The sequence below is a fragment of the Pseudophryne corroboree genome, chromosome 6 (assembly GCF_028390025.1).
Source record: "Pseudophryne corroboree isolate aPseCor3 chromosome 6, aPseCor3.hap2, whole genome shotgun sequence".
NCBI classification, from domain to species: Eukaryota; Metazoa; Chordata; class Amphibia; order Anura; family Myobatrachidae; genus Pseudophryne; species Pseudophryne corroboree.
Window position 1 is genome coordinate 575,687,322 of NC_086449.1, and position 22,051 is coordinate 575,709,372.

Below are 22,051 nucleotides of genomic sequence, written 5' to 3' on the forward strand. Positions count from 1 at the left end.
GTGCTCCCGGCGGTGGCCATCTTGGTACACCCGAACTGTGAGTACCTGATACCACACTGCACCAGACCTTGCCCTGAGGCCAGCGTTCCTCATTATTTGCACCTGCCTGCCTCTCACCCCGCCAGTGTGCTTGTGTGGTCACCCTCCTGTGACCCTCCGCAGCTGCACGCTCAGATAGTGCACTGCCTGTCCGGTGGTCCCTCTCAACCCCAGTACTGAGGCCCTTAGCTACAGCGCCTACCAGCCGGAGACGCATAGCCGCTGTGGGGGTCTGGAGGCTGCTCCTCTCAATCCCTGCTGCCGCTGGTACTGGTGGGGGTGTCCCCCCGCTACCTTCCCTTCCCTATCATTGTGCCGTTAGAACCGGATACTCTGCCCCGCTACTCGCGGTCCTCCTGTCCCTGCCGGAGTCTGCATACTTATTACCGCCCCCCGGGGAGTTTGGGGAAGATCGGCGACTGCCCATACCGGTTGCACCTCCCAAGCATTAACGGAGGCTGGAGAGTGCTGTCCGTCCTTCGTCTCCTACCCTCACGGTGGACGCCTTCACCTCTATAGCGGTGTCGCTCCATACGGATTTCACTCATCAGCATCCCTGACCACACTTTCAAGCTATCTGTCCCACAGCCTTATCGGCTCCTGAAGCAGAAATTTCCATGATGTGAGTGCTGCACACTCCCTCCACCGCCACTTCTGCATCCTTAATCAACATGTACCATTTGCCATTGTGACTGAGTGCTCCTGTTTCACTTATACCCTCTGATTGATCCCGGTTCCGTTGGTACGCCTCCTCTTTGCTATTTGACAGCGTTCCCGACGACAAGAAATGCCTCCTAAAAAGAACGAGGACCTTGTGCCTCCCTAAATCTCCTCTCCCCCCCCCCCCCCCCCCCAGAAGCCCCTTCAAATCTCCCCTCTACAGAGCGTCTCTTCACCGTCCACTGTCCCGGATTCTGTGATGTCGGGTGTCTTGTCCTCCGCTCTCAGTCTCCGGAGTTGATTGTGAATCTGACGCTCCTCTGACCGTGAGGTCCCTCTGCCAGATCCTGTCTGCTTTCAAGTCTGAGCTCTCTAAAGTCCTGACCTCAGCCATCGGTGAGGCAAGACCGAGCTAGTGGCGATAGGGGACAGGACTGACCACTTGGAACGTAAACTGGAAGAGCTTGTCGCATCCCATAACGAACTGATCTCCTCCCATGATCTCCAACAACAGGAGCTGGACCAATTTAAGTCCAAGCTAGCGGATATGGAGGACAGATCGCGAAGAAATAACATCAGGATTAGGGGCATACCTGACTCTGTTACCAACTCCGAACTGGAGTCTTATGCCACTGCCCTATTCAAGAAACTCCTCCCTGCTGCGGACTCTGCAGAACTTTTGATAGACCGCATCCACCACCTCCCCAGACCACGCTCTGTTTCGTCCGATTTACATAAAGATACCCTCCTCCGAGTGCATTTCTTCCCCGTTAAGGAACGCATCATGAGAGCTGCTAGAGAATCCAAAAACTCGGACACCCTAGGAGGCCTTCAGATATTTCAAGATTTCTCTGCTGCTACCATTGCAAAGAGGCGTGCCTTTGCCCCTATTACCCTCGCCCTCAGGTCCCATGACATCGTGTACCGTTGGGGATTCCCTGTTAAATTGATAATCACCTACGAGGAATCCACTTACGTCATCTCCTCCCTTGACGCGGGGGTCAAATTGTTATCAGACTGGGACATCACTGTTCGGAAGCCGTCTGTGCCGACCTGCGCCACTGCTATCCGCCAGGACTGGTCAAATACCTGAGCCCTGTGATCGCTAAGCTGGGTCTTTTCAAATTTTCTTTAGCCCTCTGAGGCTATAGCCCTCTTCCCCTCTACTAAGATGGGAAGATCACACTGATATTACTGTTAGTTCAATTGTTGATTTTTATCAGGTTTATGTGTTACAGGTTTACTCTTCCACTTGCCATTTTATGGCCGCTGTTTTGTACTGTTATTTGGAGTTGCCCTGTTTGTTTTATTGTTAAGGGGTGCTGTTGCAGGTGGATGATATGTCCAGATGAAACTTGTGCTTCAGCCCCCTATGCTCTCACTTACGTCTCATTAGGTGACTTACTCTACATGTTTGCGTTGTGTTTTGATACTATGCTGAGGTGGCGGTGTCTGCTCCGTCAGCCCGCCCCTATCTTTTTGTACACTACTGCAAGTTCCCATATTTTTGTTTTTCCTCCCCTGCAGTAGTCATGCAGGTCCAATGTACCGGACCTTTTTTGTTTGTTTCCCCAACCCCCGGTTTAGACCCTTTTTTACCAGTCCCCCTTTTGTCCCTCCCCCCCCCCCCCCCCCCCTAAGCTCCAGACGCTTTTCCATCATTAATTCATTGTGGTATTCTGATGTTTGGCATGTTCCCACTTACAATGCTCTGTATAGATTTCTGTCTTTTTTATTTCTGATATATACTTCCAATGTTGAACCTTCTTTCTCTTAATGTTAAGGGACTGAACTCGCCCAATAAACGTTGATTGGCCCTCTCTTTCTTCCACCATCAAAAAGCTGATGTTGTCGCACTACAAAAAACCCATTTTACCTCTGCTAACCCTCCCCTTTTTAAAAACAGTAACTTCCCCGTAGGATATTATGCAAATGGCCCGTTCAAACGCAACGGAGTGGCTATCCTATTTAGTATACATGTCTCCTTTGTCCTCCATTCACAGACCTCAGACAAGAGTGGCCGATACTTGATCCTTACTGGTTTGCTAGACGATAAACCCTCTACGCTAGTTTGCCTATACGCCCCTAACTCTAACCAAGTACCATTTTTACGCAAGCTGTTTCTCACAATACGCAAATCACTTCAGGGCTCTCTGGTTATACTGGGCGATTACAACTTAGTCCTAGACCCGAAACTAGACAAATCCCGCTACCCCTCCCACCCCATCCGCTCAATCCGGCCCCTCCTTAGCCTTTCGCAATTTGCTCACAAAATTTGATTTATATGATGTCTGGAGAACCCGAAACCCCTCGGGTCGGGAATACACGTTCCACTCCCTAGTGCACAACTCCTATTCCAGAATAGATCCGATTCTGTGCGATAAATGGTCTCTCCAGAGGACTAGGGATGTTGATATCCTTCCGATTACTTGGTCTGATCACGCCCCCGTTCTCTGGAAATGGAATCTCCATGACACCCGATACCCTTTGAAACCGTGGCGCCTCTATCCCTATCTCTTAAATAACCCTTTGTCCAAGAAACTTATTCTTGACTCTATAAATTCTTATCTGGCTACTAATTCCCCCCTGGACACCTCCACTATAAACCACTGGTGTGCCTTTTAAAGCTGTCACTCGTGGCGCGGTATCCAAGCTGGCGCCACCCTCAAAAAACAAGCCCTTCAACTACAGTCGAAACTAGAGGATGAATTGACCGATCTCGAATCAAAGAATGCAACCAATCCCTCTACAACTCTTAAAGAAATTTCTAATGTTCGCAGTCACCTCCAAAAACTACTCCTTGCTCGTACCCAAGCTGCACTGAATAGGTTGAGGCAAAAGTTTTATCTCCTAGGCAATAAATCTGGTAGACTGTTGGCCCGTAAATTACGAGCTCAACAGGCCAGAAATAAAATCAAATTCCTCTACTCTCCCTCCAGACGAAAGATCTTAAATCCTAAGGACATAACAGATCAATTTGCACAATATTACGCCAAACTTTACAACTTGCAGGCTGACCCTTCAACCCCTCAACCTACCCCGCTCTCTATCTCTTCTTCTTTTTTTAAATAACCTTTCTTTTCTCACTCTCACCCAAGATCAATTATCCACACTTAATGCCCCGTGGTCGATTGCTGAAATCTCCGCTGCTATTAACTCATCTCCTCGTAACAAGGCCCCTGGCCCGGATGGGTTCATTACTGATTTGTATACTGCATTTCATGATGTTCTTTCCCCCCATTTGACTGCCCTGTTCAATACATTCTCAGATCTAGGCACCCTCCCGTCAGAATTATTGGAAGCCCGTAGAGTCACTATGCCCCAACCCGGCAAGGAACCAGCCTACGTCCATAATTATCGCCCTATAGCGCTGCTTAATTGCGACATCAAACTCTACGCTAAACTGATTGCAACACGTATCAACCAAATCCTCCATTGCTGGTACACCCGGACCAAACTGGCTTTGTGCCAGGGAGACAAGCGTCGGATAATACGCGCAGAGTCTTCAACCTGATCGACTCACTCTCGAAAGATCAGGGCCTCCTCTTGCTATCCCTGGATGCCGAGAAGGCCTTCGATAGGCTAAACTGGGAATATATGTGTGAAGTCCTCCTTTGCTTTGGCTTTAGAGATCGTATTTTGACCACTATCTTAGCGTTGTATAGCTCCCCCACGGCCCGGGTGTTCAGCAATGGATTCCTTTCAGACTCCTTTTTAATTACAAATGGTACCAGACAAGGCTGCCCCCTTTCCCCTCTAATATTTGTCTTATCGAATGAACCCCTAGCCATTACAATCCGGGACAATCCCCAACTTCCAGCATTGCAACTTGGTTCCTCTCGCCACAAATTAAGTCTATTTGCAGACGATGTCCTTCTCTTTATTTCTGACCCCATCATTACTCTCCCTCTCTTACATTCTACTCTAGATGCATATGGCCTGGCTTCCTACTACAAGCTCAACACCAAAAGACAGATGCCTTACCCATTAACCTATCTCACTCCTTACCAACCCTCCAATCTTCTTACCCGTATAACTGGCAGAAGCATATGATAAAATACCTGGGCATCAACATCCCAACTCACACTCCTGATGTCTTCGCCTCAAATCTTTCCCCCCTAATAGAGACACTAGAAGCTCTAACGAACTCCTGGGTGTCGTATGAGGTCTCCTGGTTGGGCCGTATGGCCGCATTTAAAATGTCTCTCTTACCCAAACTAATGTACCTATTCCGCACAATCCCGTATAACTTTCCGCAGAAGGCCCTTCGAACCTGTTCTTCTATAATGTCTAGATATGTCTGGTCTTCAAAACCGCCCTCGCTAGCGCATTCTAGGATGGTTCTACCGAGAGCTCTGGGGGGTCTGTGTCTGCCTGACATCTCCCTATACCAGGAAGCCTCTCTTCTGGCCTCCCTCAAGTACTATTTTAATGTCAATACTTGGGTAGGCTGGGTAGAACTTGAACAAGCTGGAGCTCATTCATTCCCTCTTGCTGATCTATTCCGTATCCCCAAGACGATCCGACCGGCCCTCCCGGGCCTACTCCCATCCACACAAGCTGCGTTGAAAACCTGGGACAAGCTGTCGGCCACTCTTAAGTCCCCATTTTGTTGTATCACTCAGATCTCCATCACTACACTCACAAAGATGATACCCCATCTAAATCTCTCTAAGTGGAAACAAGCAGGCATGTCACGATTAGGTGATATGCTTGTTGGACTTTTTCTGCTGCCCTTCCCAACCCTCCAACTAAGGTTCTCCTTACCCACTTCCGAACACTTTCATTACTTGCAACTCGCACATTGGTGGAGATCGGTTCCCAATGCCTTACTGACACCAGGCACGACCTCACATCAGCTTTTTTCCCGTCTTTCCTTACATAAATCTAGAGGTGACATCACGTTATGGTTTAGACTATTGGTTACCCCTATTTCCCCATCCAAATCTTAACGCACAATTAAAATGGGAATCAGATGTAGGTAGAGGGCTGTCTCCGACTGAATGGCGCCATATCTTTTTAGCTTCCCTCTCCATGTCCCAATGCTTGAACCACACTGAGATGCACATAAAACTAATCCACAGACTATACCTGACCCCCGACCGTTTACACAGATTTTGGCCCTCCTGTAGTAATAAATGTTGGAGGCTATGTGGATCGATAGGTGACACTTTCCACATATTTTGGTCCTGCCCACATTTAACTAAATTTTGGACTGAAGTCTTTGGCTTGATCAATAGGGTCCTTAATACCCACCTTACCCCGGACCCAGCCTTGGCATTATTTCATATTGTTCCCTCCTCTGTCCCCCCCTCCAGCAGATACGTGTTAGGTCACATCTTAATCGCTGCTCGCACTACCCTGGCCCAGCTTTGGAAGCAACCCACGTCTCCCACCTTACTAAAAGTCATCCACAAAGCAAATCACCACTACCTTATGGAGACTGAATATATCCCCTCCCCCAACGCCACCGCCTCTCCCAGGAAGGATTGGTCCCTGTGGCAGAGGTACGTTACTGTTGGCTAGGGCTCCCACTGCTACCGCGACCCATCCCCAAATGTTCATTCCTACTGCAGTTTAATTGAACAACCGGACAGTGAGTAACCAGTTGGCATGCCCACTTCCTATAATTCCTTCTCAAAATATCTTAGATCTGCCTTCTTAACCCAGGTTTTGACTAGGTTCTATGTACGCGCCTGCTCCATCTTTTTACCTCTCATGCTCCCATGTTCTCTAATATTGCATGTTCACCTGCAGGGTGTACCATGTCCCTTTTTCTTTGGATGTTTCTCTCGACTCCTATTTAGAATATGGATGTATATGCATTTTGAATTTACTGGATGCTCCCCAACCCTCCCCCTCCTGTACCCATCCCTCCTACCTCCTTGTTATGCTGTATGATGTTTCGCTTATCCCCCTTTTTTCTTTTTGTACCCCATAAAAACTGTTATTCTTTTCTCAATAAAAACTATTGATGATAAAACAGACTGACAGTTGCAGAGGTGGCGCACGGCGCTTCCTCTTTGGCAATAAGCAGACGCACATACTCCAGCAGAGACAAAAATCTCCCCTCTGCCATTCACACACATACACCCCCTCCTCATTAGGACTGTCCATGGGTTTGCCGTGACTGATGCATTGCAGTTCAGTGGTGAGAAAGTAGAAATTTGTAGAGCATATTGGTGGATACTTCTGAGCACAACAGCTAATGACTGGTCCAAATACTGAATTATAAGGGGTGGGGGGGAGATATATAGATAGATAGATAAACTTGGCATCAAAGTAATTGTTCCTCCATAAAATATATTACACACCAACGTGAATAATGGGCACTTCACAATTTTCTGGGTGGCAGCCAGGTGACCATAACATGTAGTGGTAAATTTCGCAAAATTAGAGATAAAAACAATAAAGTGACCAGCGCCTATAAAGTGCTTAAAGTGGCATTTGTGCACTTAGTACTACACATGTGAACACAAGGACAAGAAAAACAAAGCTTATCCCAAGTCTTCGGACCATTTTTTCGTCCCAAATGGTATGAGCTGTATCCAGACAGCAGGTTAAGAAAAATAACAAATAATACGTCATAGTGCGTATTTCTTAAAAACCAGGTACCTTGCGTTTATTTATTTCTCTATATATATATATATATATATATATATATATATATATATATATATATACTGCGCCACATTCGATAAGAAACAAATATGTTGTGTTATAGCTGGCTTATATGACACTCTCCTATGCTGCTAATGGGGCGTCAGCTGTTTCCCTCAAATAAATACAGGGGTGGTAATCCCCTGGGAGTAATGTAAGAAAAAGGAGGGGATGAGGGATAAATAGCGACCAAGGTGTCCATAAAATAATTGCCAGTTAAAATCTTAAAAATATAGCTGTTTATTAAAATGAACATAAAAGAAACACATAAAAAATAGGGACAACAATATATACACAACTGAACTAAAAGCACTTAAATGAATATATGCACTAAAAAATAATAAAGAATTTTTCCTTATCTTAGAATGAGGTAGGTACAGGTCACCCATTGCGTTTCGTCTGATGAGACTTCTTCAAGGGGTAGGGACAGAATGAGACAGTATATGCTTTTATAGCCAAAGTGATCAGTGGGAGGGCTATGACATCACATAGTCATGTGATGCAATTACATGTTAAATACTTTAAGGCTGCTCATATATATATAAATCAATGCTTAACAGGTTATTATGGACTGAATGGTTCCGGTATGAATGGTCGACCATGTTATGGTCGACAGTCATAAGGTCGACCACTATTGGTCGACATGGACACATGGTCGACACATGACAATGGTCGACACATGAAAGGTCGACATGAGTTTTTTAACTTTTTTTGTGTCGTTTTTTGCATAAAGTGACTGGGAACCCCAATTAGTGCACCGCGTCCCCTCGCATGGCTCGCTTCGCTCGCCATGCTTCGGGCATGGTGCCTTCGCTCCGCTACCGCTTCGCTCGGCACAGATTACCGTTCCAATCGTAGTCCACGTGGATCGTAACGTATGGAAAAGTTCCCCAAAAGAAAAAAAAGTTAAACTCGTGTCGACCTTTCATGTGTCGACCATTTTCATGTGTCGACTGTGTCCATGTCGACCATGTCAATGTCGACCAATAGTGGTCGACATAATGACTGTCGACCATAACATGGTCGACCATGTGAACGGATACCGGACTGAATATAAGTAAAAACGAGTTGATTCACACTTAGAAAACAGGTTAAAAACACTGTAAAACGGCTCTAGAATGATAAAAGGCGGAACTTCCGCCACACTTCCGGCGGCGGCGGACTCGGCGCGTCACTTCCGCCCCACTTCCGGCGCTTACTGCGCATGCGCCTGCAGCGATTCCGTGCTCTTATCCATTTCTTGTTGTCAGTGGCTACAGTTCACAGGGGGAAGGACCCAGTCTTGGTAAAGTCCAAAAAATGGTGGCCATTTTTGATGTGATTATGTCCATAGGTCACTCGGTAGCGGTGGCCATTTTCTAATAGTTCATCTGACAGAAACACTAGTCAGATACCCCGGTATCCATGGTGATAATTAGACATTAAAAAAAAAAGGAAATAAGAGTATCAGGAGCATGTTATTGTGTTGTAAGCACCTAGTTTTACCATAAATAAGAGAAATAGCTAAACAGGATTATAATGAATGAAATGCTTTGCTGTACATTTATAAAGGTGTATAATTGCGGACATCACTATGGGAGTATGATATAAAGGTCAGACTTGGTGTATAATTCAGTAAAACATAGTGGAGAATTTAGCAGCTTATATCTGTGCATGTACATACGCAATTGTATAAGACCATTATATTCAATAAGAAAGAGAAAGGATAGATAAAATGACACATATTATGAGTTTGGCGTGAGTGGAGTTAAATTGCCATAGGGGGTGTAATTTATTAAGATACCGTGCCTACGCATTAGTTCGATCCCTTATGGGTAAGGGGGAAAATGTACACACTGTAAAAGGTATGCATAAAGTGAAATAGTGGACATTTATATAAGTGAAATACAAATATGTGTTCAACGTGAGTTCGTATTCACAGGGAGTATGTTCCTTTCTCAGGCCCCTATTCAGATTCGTTCTATACAGTACCTGATCTTCCCAGGTGGTCCCCCCCTACTGGTACTGATCAGGCCCAACGATGCTTGGCTTCCAAGATCGGACGTGTTTGGGCATTTCCAGCGTGGTTTGACTGTAGCGACGTTGTGCCTTCTAGGTCATCACTCCAGTAATATAAATGAACATTCTCTGTGTATGAGTGTTCATGAAGGCCAAGTGAAAACGTGTATATGTGGTAGTAGGGTGCTGACAGGGAAGGGGAGAGAGGGGGGGGGGGGGGTGTTGGAATGTATGGTGAGTACAAATTGGGAAGGGGGGTGGGGAATGGGGGTTTGAATACAAGGCTGAGCCGGAGGGAAAAGGGGGGGGCTGACAAATAATTTAGTACTGTGTTTTATAAAAAGGGAGCGATCTCGTAGTTGTCGTTGAATCCTTTCGGCTGTAATGTCTGTAATTGAAATATCCAAAACATCTCACGACGTGACAACTTGTTGGCGAGATCTCCTCCTCTGTCTCCTAGTTTCACCAGTTCAATGGCCTTGAAAGTCAAGGCTTCTGGGTTTGAGTTGTGTGTAGACATGAAATGTTTGGAGACAGCATGGCTCTCCACTCTGTTCCTGATGTTTCTCACATGTTCCTGTATCCTCATCTTCAAAGGTCTTTTTGTTTTCCCAATGTATTGTTTGCCGCAACCGCATTCCAGGAGGTATATGACCGATTGGGTGTTACAGTTCATGTAATCCTTAATCTTGTATTCCTTTTTCTTTTCCACATCTGTAAAGGTCTTCCTGTTGGGATGTAAGTATCTGCAGACATTGCATCGCCCACATTTGTAGGAACCTACACATTTAGGCCATGTCTGGTCCCTTTCTTGATTGTTCCTCAGCATACTCGGGGCTAAGAGGTCCTTAAGGTTACGTGATTTCTTAAAAATTATTTCCGGGCGAGGAGGGAGAATTTCTTTAAGGATGGGATCCCTGAGTAGAATCCTCCCAATGATTTCTGAATGTTTCCCGGATGGATTTCTCATGTCGGTTGAAGGTTGTTATAAATGCTGTGGATTCTTTTGGTTTTTTCCTTGTTCTGTATTCTAGCAGATTTGGTCTTTCAACTTCATTTGTTCTGGTGATGGCTTCTCTCAGAATGGAGTCCGGATATTCCTTTTGTTTGAATCTGTCACTATACATTTCCAGCTGCAACTGACAGTCCACTGGTTTGCTGCAATTTCTTTTAATTCTACTGAACTGGGAAAATGGAATATTATTCTTCCAACTCTTGAGATGATTGCTCTTATAGTGGAGATAGCTGTTGGTATTCACCTGCTTAACAAAGTTCTTTGTTGTGATTCTCCCGTTCTCTCCTGTAAGAACCAGATTCAAGAATTCGATGTGCCCTCTACTTGTTAGATGTAAAGGCGAGATTCGTTGTATTGGTGCTGATGTGTTTAAAAAATTGATTAAAACATTCCATATCACCATCCCAGATTATTAGAATATCATCTATGTACCTCCGATAAAAAATGAGATTTCTGTTAAAAGCACGATGGTCATGAATAGAACATTTTTCCCAACAACCCATAAAAATTTGCGAAGCTTGGCGCGAAAATCGTGCCCATAGCGTTGCCGCATTGTTGTAGGTAAAACTGATCCAGAAATGTAAAATAATTATAATGGAGAATAAAATACATGATGTCACAAATAAAATCTCTGTGGTTATCTGTTAATGTGGTATCATCCAGATATTCCTTACAGGCTGTACTCCCTTCTCATGCTCAATACATGTGTAAAGCGATTAAACATCTATTGTAACCCACATGTATGAGTCCTTCCATTCGATACCTTTTAGGAGGTTTAATACCGATGTTGTATCCTTAAGGTATGATGGGAGATTCTGTACATATGGTTTTAAAAAGACATCAGCGTATTCGGATAAATTAGAGGTAAGTGAGTCTATGCCCGCCACTATTGGTCTTCCGGGCGGGTTGTCCAAGCTTTTATGAATTTTTGGTAGGAAATAAAAAATGGGGTTCGTGTGGTCTGATTTCATTAAAAATTGGTATTCTTCTTTAGTGATGATGCCTGTTCTCAGACCATGTAATAGGAGTGTCCGTAGTCCTTCGATATAGGCATCCTTAGGGTCCTCTGTCAGTCTTTTGTAGGATACTCCATCCGATAGCAGTCTTTCTGCCTCTGCGATGTATTTATCCCTATCCATGATAACCAGTCGTTCCCCCCCCCCCCCCCCCCCTTTATCAGCTTGTTTTATAATGATCCCTTTATTTTTCTGTATATTTTTCAAGGCCTCACTTTCTCTATTAGTTATATTCTTTTCCATTACCTTCTCTTGGTCCATATCACAGATGTCTTTCTTCACTAATTCATAAAACATGCTTATGTTACTCCCTTTTGACTCCAAGGGGTAGTACTTGGAAGTGGGTTTCAATCCTGATTTTGAGCGGCTCTCATAGTTAGCTATGACTGCATCTTCTTTTTTTAAAAATGCCTTTTTAACGTTAGTTTCCTGACAAATTTGTTAAGATCGATAAAAGTCTCGAATTTGTTCAGGCCTCCTGTTGGTGCAAAAGAAAGTACTTTGTCTAATAGAGATATTTCTGATTCTGTTAGGGTATGTTGGGATAAGTTAAAAATTCCTTTTGCTCTTGGATCTGTTTTTGTTGTTACACTGTTATTTTTTTTTTTTTTGTATTCTCTCCCTCCTGCCTCCTCTGGATCCTCTTCTTCTGTAAACCTTCTTTTTAGGGGCGATGCATGTCGTATGTCTTCTTTCACTGGATACCTCAAGGTGTTCTTCGGTCTTGCGCCCGTTCTGTGGGATACAAAATCCTGGTCACTGTTAGAGCCTCTTCTCTGTAAGGGCGTGAATCTGTTTGACGTTTTTATGTTGTTGGTTGGGGTGTCTTTGGTTCTGTTCTGTGTAGTGCTAGTCCTTGTAATTCCAGACTTCCACACACCCCCATCTGACTTCTGATTAAAATGTCCATTCGGTCTGAATCTGCTCCAACTTTTCACTCTCCCGACAGAATGTTGAGGAATATAGATCATACTAGTAAAAGGAATGTGTGATGTCAGAAAATCTTTAACGAAAACCTTATTGTGAACGAACCTACCCAACCATGTGATCTAGATGATCTATTCTGGGGAATAGAAAGACTTCTTACCAAAGAAGTAAAGACATGGTGGAATATTAAGGTCCTTGAACACTACATATCAATGGATAGAGTTCCAAGGGGTTTAAGATTACTGAAACAGCCCACATTTGGTAATCAGGAAGAGACATTCATAGAAAAATGGGACAAAATATTGCACACCTGTTCTATAGACTTAATGAAACTCCTTGTCGATGAAAATAAGATTTTACTTACCAGTAAATCTATTTCTCGTAGTCCGTAGTGGATGCTGGGGACTCCGTAAGGACCATGGGGAATAGACGGGCTCCGAAAGGAGACATGGGCACTTTAAGAAAGAATTTAGATTCTGGTGTGCTCTGGCTCCTCCCTCTATGTCCCTCCTCCAGACCTCAGTTAGAGAAACTGTGCCCGGAAGAGCTGACAGTATGTTAGGCGCCGAGGGTCCGCTCGTCAGTGCGGCCGGCGCCTAGCAACGGGGACGCCACTGTCGGATCGTGTTCCCCGTTGCTGGGTCTAAGTTTATATCATCACTGGTTTCCTGGCTGTGTAGCATGCAGCTGCACGGCATGTTGTAATTATCACTCATCTGTTTTCCTGGCCATGCAGCTTGTCAGCTGCATGGCATTTAATCCAATCAGCCTCCAAACAGCTGATTGGAAGACTCTCTGTTAAAAGCACTCCCAGGACTCCTCACAGACGCCGGTGATAGCTTCCTGTTTGCCTGATTCTGCTGCAGAGAGAGTTCCCAGTCCCGGTCTGTTCGTTTGTTCCTGTTCTCAGTGATCCTGTACTCGGAAGTTACCATCTGTTCCTGGAGTCTGATCGAGCACCTTTAACATCTGGTGGCGTTCGTGAGTCGCGGCGCAGCCGTGTGTTGCGGCTTGTCCGCTACTATTTATTATTGTGTTTATTTTGAGTTCTGGAGCTTTGCGGAGGATTCCGCTTCCACAAGATCCACTCTGGTGTCCAGCGGTGCCGGATAGGAGTGTCGGATCCGTGGATCTTTGGTTGTCCTTTTCCCTGGCGGCTAGTCCGCACATACCTTTTGATTTAGTTTAGTTAGCTTGTAACCCCTGGCTTGGTTGCTTAGTCAGAGGGCCCCTTGTTATCACCCTGTCTCGGACTTCCCCTTGTCTCCCATTAAGACCTGCGGGGGCATCGGGGTTGGGCAGACATAATCCGCCCTTCGAACGCGGCTGCCATGGGCTCAAGCAACCATAGTCTCGCAGGGGATTTCTGATAACACGGGCGAGACAACGGAGTTAGGGCGCCAGGGGTTACTAGGCTCTCCAGCTCCCACAACCTGTATTTCATTCCTGTACTCAGATCTCTGCCATAAGATCTTCTCCAGTCTGGAGTACAGGAATCGTAACACAGTACAAGGAAAGGTTTTTGGGAATCCAGGGTAAGACTCATACCAGCCACACCAATATCACAGTATAACTTGTGATAACTTTACCCAGTTAACAGTATGAACAACAACAGAGCATCAGATCAACCCTGATGCAACTATAACATAACCCTTATTTAAGCAATAACTATATACAAGCATGGCAGAAGAAGTCCGCACTTGGGACGGGCGCCCAGCATCCACTACGGACTACGAGAAATAGATTTACCGGTAAGTAAAATCTTATTTTCTCTAACGTCCTAGTGGATGCTGGGGACTCCAAAAGGACCATGGGGATTATACCAAAGCTCCCAAACGGGCGGGAGAGTGCGGATGACTCTGCAGCACCGAATGAGCAAACACAAGGTCCTCCTCAGCCAGGGTATCAAACTTGTAGAACTTTGCAAAGGTGTTTGAGCCTGACCAAGTAGCCGCTTGGCAAAGCTGTAATGCCGAGACCCCTCGGGCAGCCGCCCAAGAAGAGCCCACCTTCCTTGTGGAATGGGCCTTAACTGATTTAGACAGCGGCAACCCAGCCGCAGAATGAGCCTGCTGAATCGTGTTACAGATCCAGCGAGCAATAGTTTGCTTTGAAGCAGGCGCTCCAAGCTTGTTGGAAGCATACAGGATAAACAAAGATTCTGTTTTCCTGACCTTAGCCGTTCTGGCTACATAAACCTTCAAAGCCCTGACCACATCCAGTAACTCGGAATCCTCCAAGTCAGTAGTAGCCACAGGCACCACAATAGGTTGGTTTATATGAAAGGATGAAACCACTTTCGGCAGAAATTGTGGGCGGGTCCGCAATTCTGCTCTATCCGCATGGAAAACCAGATAAGGGCTTTTATGTGACAAAGCCGCCATTTCTGACACACGCCTAGCCGAAGCCAAGGCTAATAGCATGACCACCTTTCACGTGAGATATTTCAATTCCACTGTTTTGAGTGGTTCAAACCAGTGTGATTTCAGGAAACTCAACACCACGTTAAGATCCCAAGGTGCCACTGGAGGCACAAAAGGGGGCTAAATATGCAGCACTCCCTTTACAAACGTCTGAACTTCAGGCAGAGAAGCCAGTTCTTTTTGAAAGAAAATGGATAAGGCCGAAATCTGAACCTTAATGGAACCCAGTTTAAGGCCCAAAGTCACTCCCGACTGTAGGAAGTGAAGGAAACGGCCCAGCTGGAATTCCTCCGTAGTGGCATTCTTGGCCTCACACCAAGCCACATATTTTCGCCATATACGGTGATAATGTTGAGCCGTCACATCCTTCCTAGCCTTTATCAGCGTAGGAATAACTTCATCCGGAATGCCTTTTTCTGCTAGGATCCGGCGTTCAACCGCCATGCCATCAAACGCAGCCGCGGTAAGTCTTGGAACAGACAGGGCCCCTGTTGCAACAAGTCCTGTCTTAGAGGTAGAGGCCACGGGTACTCTGTGAGCATTTCTTGCAGATCTGGATACCAAGTCCTTCTTGGCCAATCCGGAACAATGAGTATTGTTCTCACTCCTCTTTTTCTTATGATTCTCAGCACCTTGGGTATGAGAGGAAGAGGAGGAAATACATAGACTGACTGGAACACCCACGGTGTCACCAGTGCGTCCACAGCTATCGCCTGAGGGTCTCATGACCTGGCGCAATATCTCTGTAGCTTTTTGTTGAGGCGGGATACCATCATGTCCACCTGTGGCAGTTCCCACCGACTTGCAATCTGCGTGAAGACTTCTTGATGAAGTCCCCACTCTCCCGGGTGGAGGTCGTGCCTGCTGAGGAAGTCTGCTTCCCAGTTGTCCACTCCCGGAATGAACACTGCTGACAGTGCGCTTACGTGATTCTCCGCCCAGCGAAGAATTCTGGTGGCTTCTACCATCGCCACCCTGCTCCTTGTGCCGCCTTGGCGGTTTACATGAGCCACTGCGGTGATGTCTGACTGAATTAGAACCGGTTGGTCGCGAAGCAGGGACTCCGCTTGACGTAGGGCGTTGTATATGGCCCTTAGTTCCAGGATGTTGATGTGAAGGCAAGTCTCCTGACTTGTCCACAGCCCTTGGAAATTTCTTCCCTGTGTGACTGCCCCCCACCCTCGGAGGCTTGCATCCGTGGTCACCAGGACCCAGTCCTGAATGCCGAATCTGCGACCTTCGAGAAGGTGAGCACTCTGCAGCCACCACAGGAGATACACCCTGGCCCTGGGGGATAGGGAGATTAACCGATGCATCTGAAGATGTGATCCGGACCACTTGTCCAACAGATCCCATTGAAAGGTCCTCGCATGGAACCTGCCGAAAGGAATGGCCTCGTATGATGCCACCATCTTTCCCAGGACTCGCGTGCAGTGATGCACCGACACCTGTTTTGGTTTTAATAGGTCTCTGACCAGTGTCATGAGCTCCTGAGCCTTCTCCATCGGGAGATAAACCCTCTTCTGGTCTGTGTCCAGAATCATGCCCAGGAAAGGCAGACGAGGCGTAGGAATCAACTGCGACTTTGGAATATTTAGAATCCAGCCGTGTTGTTGTAACACTTCCAGAGAGCGTGCTACGCTGATCAGCAACTGCTCCCTTGACCTCGCTTTTATGAGGAGATCGTCCAAGTATGGGATAATTGTGACCCCTTGCTTCCGCAGGAGTACCATCATTTCCGCCATTACCTTGGTAAATATTCTCGGTGCCGTGGAGAGACCAAACGGCAATGTCTGGAATTGGTAATGACAATCCTGTACCACAAATCTGAGGTACGCCTGATGAGGTGGATAAATGGGGACATGAAGATATGCATCCTTTATGTCCAGAGACACCATAAAATCCCCCCCCTTCCAGGCTTGCGATTACCGCTCTGAGCGATTCCATCTTGAACTTGAACCTTTTCAGGTATATGTTCAGGGATTTTAAATTCTAGATGGGTCTGACCGAACCGTCCGGTTTCGGTACCACAAACATGGTCGAATAATAACCCTTCCCTTGTTGAAGGGGGGGGAACCTTGACCACCACCTGTTGAAGATACAATTTGTGAATTGCAGCTAACACTATTTCCCTCTCTAAAGGGGAAGCTGGCAGGGCCGATTTGAGGTAACGGTGAGGGGGCATCTCTTCGAATTCCAGCTTATATCCCTGAGACACAATCTATATTGCCCAGGGATCCAACTGGGAGTGTACCCACTTGTGGCTGAAATTTCGGAGACGCGCCCCCACCGGGCCTAGCTCCGCCTGTGGAGCCCCAGCGTCATGCGGTGGATTTAGTGGAAGCCGGGGAGGACTTCTGTTCCTGGGAACTAGCTGCGTTGTGCAGCTTCCTTCCTCTGCCCCTGCCTCTGGCAAGAAAGGACGCACCTCAGACTTTCTTGCCTTTTTGTGATCGAAAGGACTGCATTTGGTAATACGGTGCTTTCTTAGGTTGTGAGGAAACATATGGCAAAAAATTTGACTTTCCAGCAGTAGCTGTGGAGACCAGGTCCGAGAGACCCTCGCCAAACAATTCCTCACCCTTGTAAGGTAAAACCTCCATGTGCCTTTTTGAGTCGGCATCACCTGTCCATTGCAGAGTCCACAGGACCCTTCTAGCAGAAATCGACATAGCATTTATCCTAGAGCCCAGTAGACTAATGTCTCTTTAAGCATCTCTCATATATAGGACAGCGTCTTTTATGTGCCCCAGGGTCATTAATATAGTATCCTTGTCTAAGGTATTAAGTTCCTCAGATAAGGTATCCGTCCATGCTGCTACACCACTACACACCCAGGCCGACGCAATTGCCGGCCTTAGTAAGGTACCTGAATGTGTATAAATGGACTTCAGGGTACCCTCTTGCTTTCTATCCACAGCATCTTTCAGGGTGGCCGTATCCTGTGACGGCAGGGCTACCCTCTTTGATAAGCGTGTTAAAGCTTTGTCCACCCTAGGGGAGGATTCCCAGCGTAACCTGTCCGATGGCGGGAAAGGATACGCCATAAGCATCCGTTTAGGAATCTGCAGTTTTTTATCTGGAGATTCCCAAGCCTTTTCACATAACTCGTTTAGCTCGTGTGAAGGGGGAAAGGTCACCATCTGCCTTTCTTCCCCATACATATGAACCCTCTTGTCAGGGACTGGGGTTTCCTCTCTGATGTGCAACACATCCTTAATTGCTATAATCATATAATGGATGGAATTAGCCAATTTAGGCTGTAACTTTGCATCATCGTAATCGACACTGGAGTCAGAATCCGTGTCGATATCTCTGTCAACAATTTGGGATAGTGGGCGCTTCTGAGACCCTGACGGCCTCTGCGACATAGGATCAGGCACGGGTTGAAACCCTGACTGTCCTAAGGCTTCAGCTTTATTTAACCTTTTATGCAAGGAATTAACATTATCATTTAAAACCTTCCACATATCCATCCAATCAGGTGTCGGCGCCGTCGGCGGAGACACCATATTCATTTGCTCTTGCTCTGTTTCCACATAGCCTTCCTCGTCAAACATGTCGACACAAGCGTACCGACACGCCACACACACAGGGGATGCTCTTTTTGAAGACCGTTCCCCCACAAGGCCCTTTGGGGAGACAGAGAGAGAGAGAGTATGCCAGAACACACCCCAGCGCTATATAACCCTGGAATCACACAGTAACTTAGTGTTAACCCAGTAGCCGCTGTAATAATGATTTTTGCGCCTAATTATGTGCCCCCCCCCCCCTCTCTTTTTTACCCTCTTCTACCATGTATCTGCAGGGGAGAGCCTGGGGAGCATCCTCTCAGCGGAGCTGTGGAGAAAAAATGGCGCTGGTGAGTGCTGAGGAAGAAGCCCCGCCCCCTCAGCGGCGGGCTTCTGTCCCGCATTTATGTAAAATATTATGGCGGGGGCTCATACATATATACAGTGCCCCACTGTATATATGTCAAACTTTTGCCAAGAGGTCCTAATTGCTGCCCAGGGCGCCCCTGCACCCTGCACCCTTACAGTGACCGGAGTATGTGGGTGTATGTGGGAGCAATGGCGCACAGCTGCAGTGCTGTGCGCTACCTCAGTGAAGACTGGAGTCTTCTGCCGCCGATTTAGAAGTCTTCTTGCTTCTTATGCTCACCCGGCTTCTGTCTTCCGGCTCTGCGAGGGAGACGGCGGCGCGGCTCTGGGATCGGACGACGAGGGTGAGATCCTGTGTACGATCCCTCTGGAGCTAATGGTGTCCAGTAGCCTAAGAAGCAGGACCTATCTGCAGAGAGTAGGGCTGCTTCTCTCCCCTCAGTCCCACGATGCAGGGAGTCTGTTGCCAGCAGAGCTCCCTGAAAATAAAAAACCTAACAAAATACTTTCTTACAGCAAGCTCAGGAGAGCTCACTGAACAGCACCCAGCTCGTCCGGGCACAGATTCAAACTGGGGTCTGGAGGAGGGACATAGAGGGAGGAGCCAGAGCACAGCAGAATCTAAATTCTTTCTTAAAGTGCCCATGTCTCCTGCGGAGCCCGTCTATTCCCCATGGTCCTTACGGAGTCCCCAGCATCCACTAGGACGTTAGAGAAAAGAAAAAATCCCTCTCATCCATAGAGACGGAAATAAAAGTAAAGGAGAGAGAGTTGGAACCTTTCAAGGACAAGGAGGACTATAGAGTCAACGAAAAAATCTTGAATAAGAAAATGGCACATATCGAGGAAGAGGTGGTAAAAGGGAAGGAAAATAAATTTTTAAGGGACAAGAATGATTATGAACAAGGGAGAGTGAAAAGTTGGAGCAGGTTCAGACCAAATGGACATTTTAATCAGAAGTCAGATGGGGGTGTGTGGGCCGGTCAAAATCAGGATTGAAACCCACTTCCAAGTACTGCCCCTTGGAGTCAAAAGGGAGTAACATAAGCATGTTTTATGAATTAGTGAAGAAAGACCTCTGTGATATGGACCAAGAGAAGGTAAAGGAAAAGAATATAACTAATAGCGAAAGTGAGGCCTTGAAAAATATACAGAAAAATAAAGGGATCATTATAAAACAAGCTGATAAAGGTGGGGGGGGGACTGGTTATCGTGGATAGGGATAAATACATCGCAGAGGCAGAAAGACTGCTATCGGATGGAGTATCCTACAAAAGTCTGACAGAGGACCCTAATGATGCCTATATCGAAGAACTATGGACACTCCTATTACATGGTCTGAGAACAGGCATCATCACTAAAGAAGAATACCAATTTTTAATGAAATCAGACCACACGAACCCCATTTTTTATTTCCTACCAAAAATTCATAAAAGCTTGGACAACCCGCCCGGAAGACCAATAGTGGCGGGCATAGACTTACTTACCTCTAATTTCTCCGAATACGCTGATGTCTTTTTAAAACCATATGTAAAGAATCTCCCATCATACCTTAAGGATACAACATCGGTATTAAACCTCCTAAAAGATATCGAATGGAAGGACTCATACATGTGGGTTACAATAGATGTTTAATCGCTTTACACATGTATTGAGCATGAGAAGGGAGTAACAGCCTGTAAGGAATATCTGGATGATGACACCACATTAACAGATAACCACAGAGATTTTATTTGTGACATCACGTATTTTATTCTCCATCATAATTATTTTAAATTTCTGGATCAGTTTTACCTACAACAATGCGGCAACGCTATGGGCACGATTTTCGCGCAAAGCTTCGCAAATTTTTATGGGTTGTTGGGAAAAATGTTCTATTCATGACCATCGTGCTTTTAACAGAAATCTTATTTTTTATCGGAGGTACATAGATGATATTCTAATAATCTGGGATGGTGATATGGAATGTTTTAATCAATTTTTTAAACACATCAGCACCAATACAATGAATCTCGCCTTTACATCTAACACAAGTAGAGGGCACATCGAATTCTTGGATCTGGTTCTTACAGGAGAGAACGGGAGAATCACAACAAAGAACTTTGTTAAGCAGGTGAATACCAACAGCTATCTCCACTATAAGAGCAATCATCTCAAGAGTTGGAAGAATAATATTCCATTTTCCCAGTTCAGTAGAATTAAAGAAATTGCAGCAAACCAGTGGACTGTCAGTTGCAGCTGGAAATGTATAGTGACAGATTCAAACAAAAGGAATATCCGGACTCCATTCTGAGAGAAGCCATCACCAGAACAAATGAAGTTGAAAGACCAAATCTGCTAGAATACAGAACAAGGGAAAACCAAAAGAATCCACAGCATTTATAACAACCTTCAACCGACATGAGAAATCCATCCGGGAAACATTCAGAAATCATTGGAGGATTCTACTCAGGGATCCCATCCTTAAAGAAATTCTCCCTCCTCGCCCGGAAATAATTTTTAAGAAATCACGTAACCTTAAGGACCTCTTAGCCCCGAGTATGCTGAGGAACAATCAAGAAAGGGACCAGACATGGCCTAAATGTGTAGGTTCCTACAAATGTGGGCGATGCAATGTCTGCAGATACTTACATCCCAACAGGAAGACCTTTACAGATGTGGAAAAGAAAAAGGAATACAAGATTAAGGATTACATGAACTGTAACACCCAATCGGTCATATACCTCCTGGAATGCGGTTGCGGCAAACAATACATTGGGAAAACAAAAAGACCTTTGAAGATGAGGATACAGGAACATGTGAGAAACATCAGGAACAGAGTGGAGAGCCATGCTGTCTCCAAACATTTCATGTCTACACACAACTCAAACCCAGAAGCCTTGACTTTCAAGGCCATTGAACTGGTGAAACTAGGAGACAGAGGAGGAGATCTCGCCAACAAGTTGTCACGTCTTGAGATGTTTTGGATATTCCAATTACAGACATTACAGCCGAAAGGATTCAACGACAATTACGAGATCGCTCCCTTTTTATAAAACACGGTACTAAATTATTTGTCAGCCCCCCCCCTTTCCCTCCGGCTCAGCCTTGTATTCAAACCCCCATTCCCCACCCCCCTTCCCAATTTGTACTCACCATACATTCCAACACCCCCCCCCCCCCCCCTCTCTCCCCTTCCCTGTCAGTACCCTACTACCACATATCCACGTTTTCACTTGGCCTTCATGAACACTCATACACAGAGAATGTTCATTTATATTACTGGAGTGATGACCTAGAAGGCACAACGTCGCTACAGTCAAACCACGCTGGAAATGCCCAAACACGTCCGATCTTGGAAGCCAAGCATCGTTGGGCCTGATCAGTACCAGTAGGGGGGGACCACCTGGGAAGATCAGGTACTGTATAGAACGAATCTGAATAGGGGCCTGA

The 22,051-nt window shown here is 46.0% G+C and overlaps 1 protein-coding gene and 2 pseudogenes across 1 annotated transcript in view; 2 read left to right on the forward strand and 1 right to left on the reverse strand.

Annotated features, from left to right (window-relative positions):
* Positions 1-22,051, forward strand: part of CDC25C (cell division cycle 25C) — a 184,209-nt gene that overhangs the window by 104,588 nt on the left and 57,570 nt on the right. The window lies entirely within an intron of this gene.
* Positions 9,319-9,438, reverse strand: LOC134937374 (5S ribosomal RNA; annotated as a pseudogene).
* LOC134937376 (5S ribosomal RNA) lies at positions 21,910-22,029 on the forward strand (annotated as a pseudogene).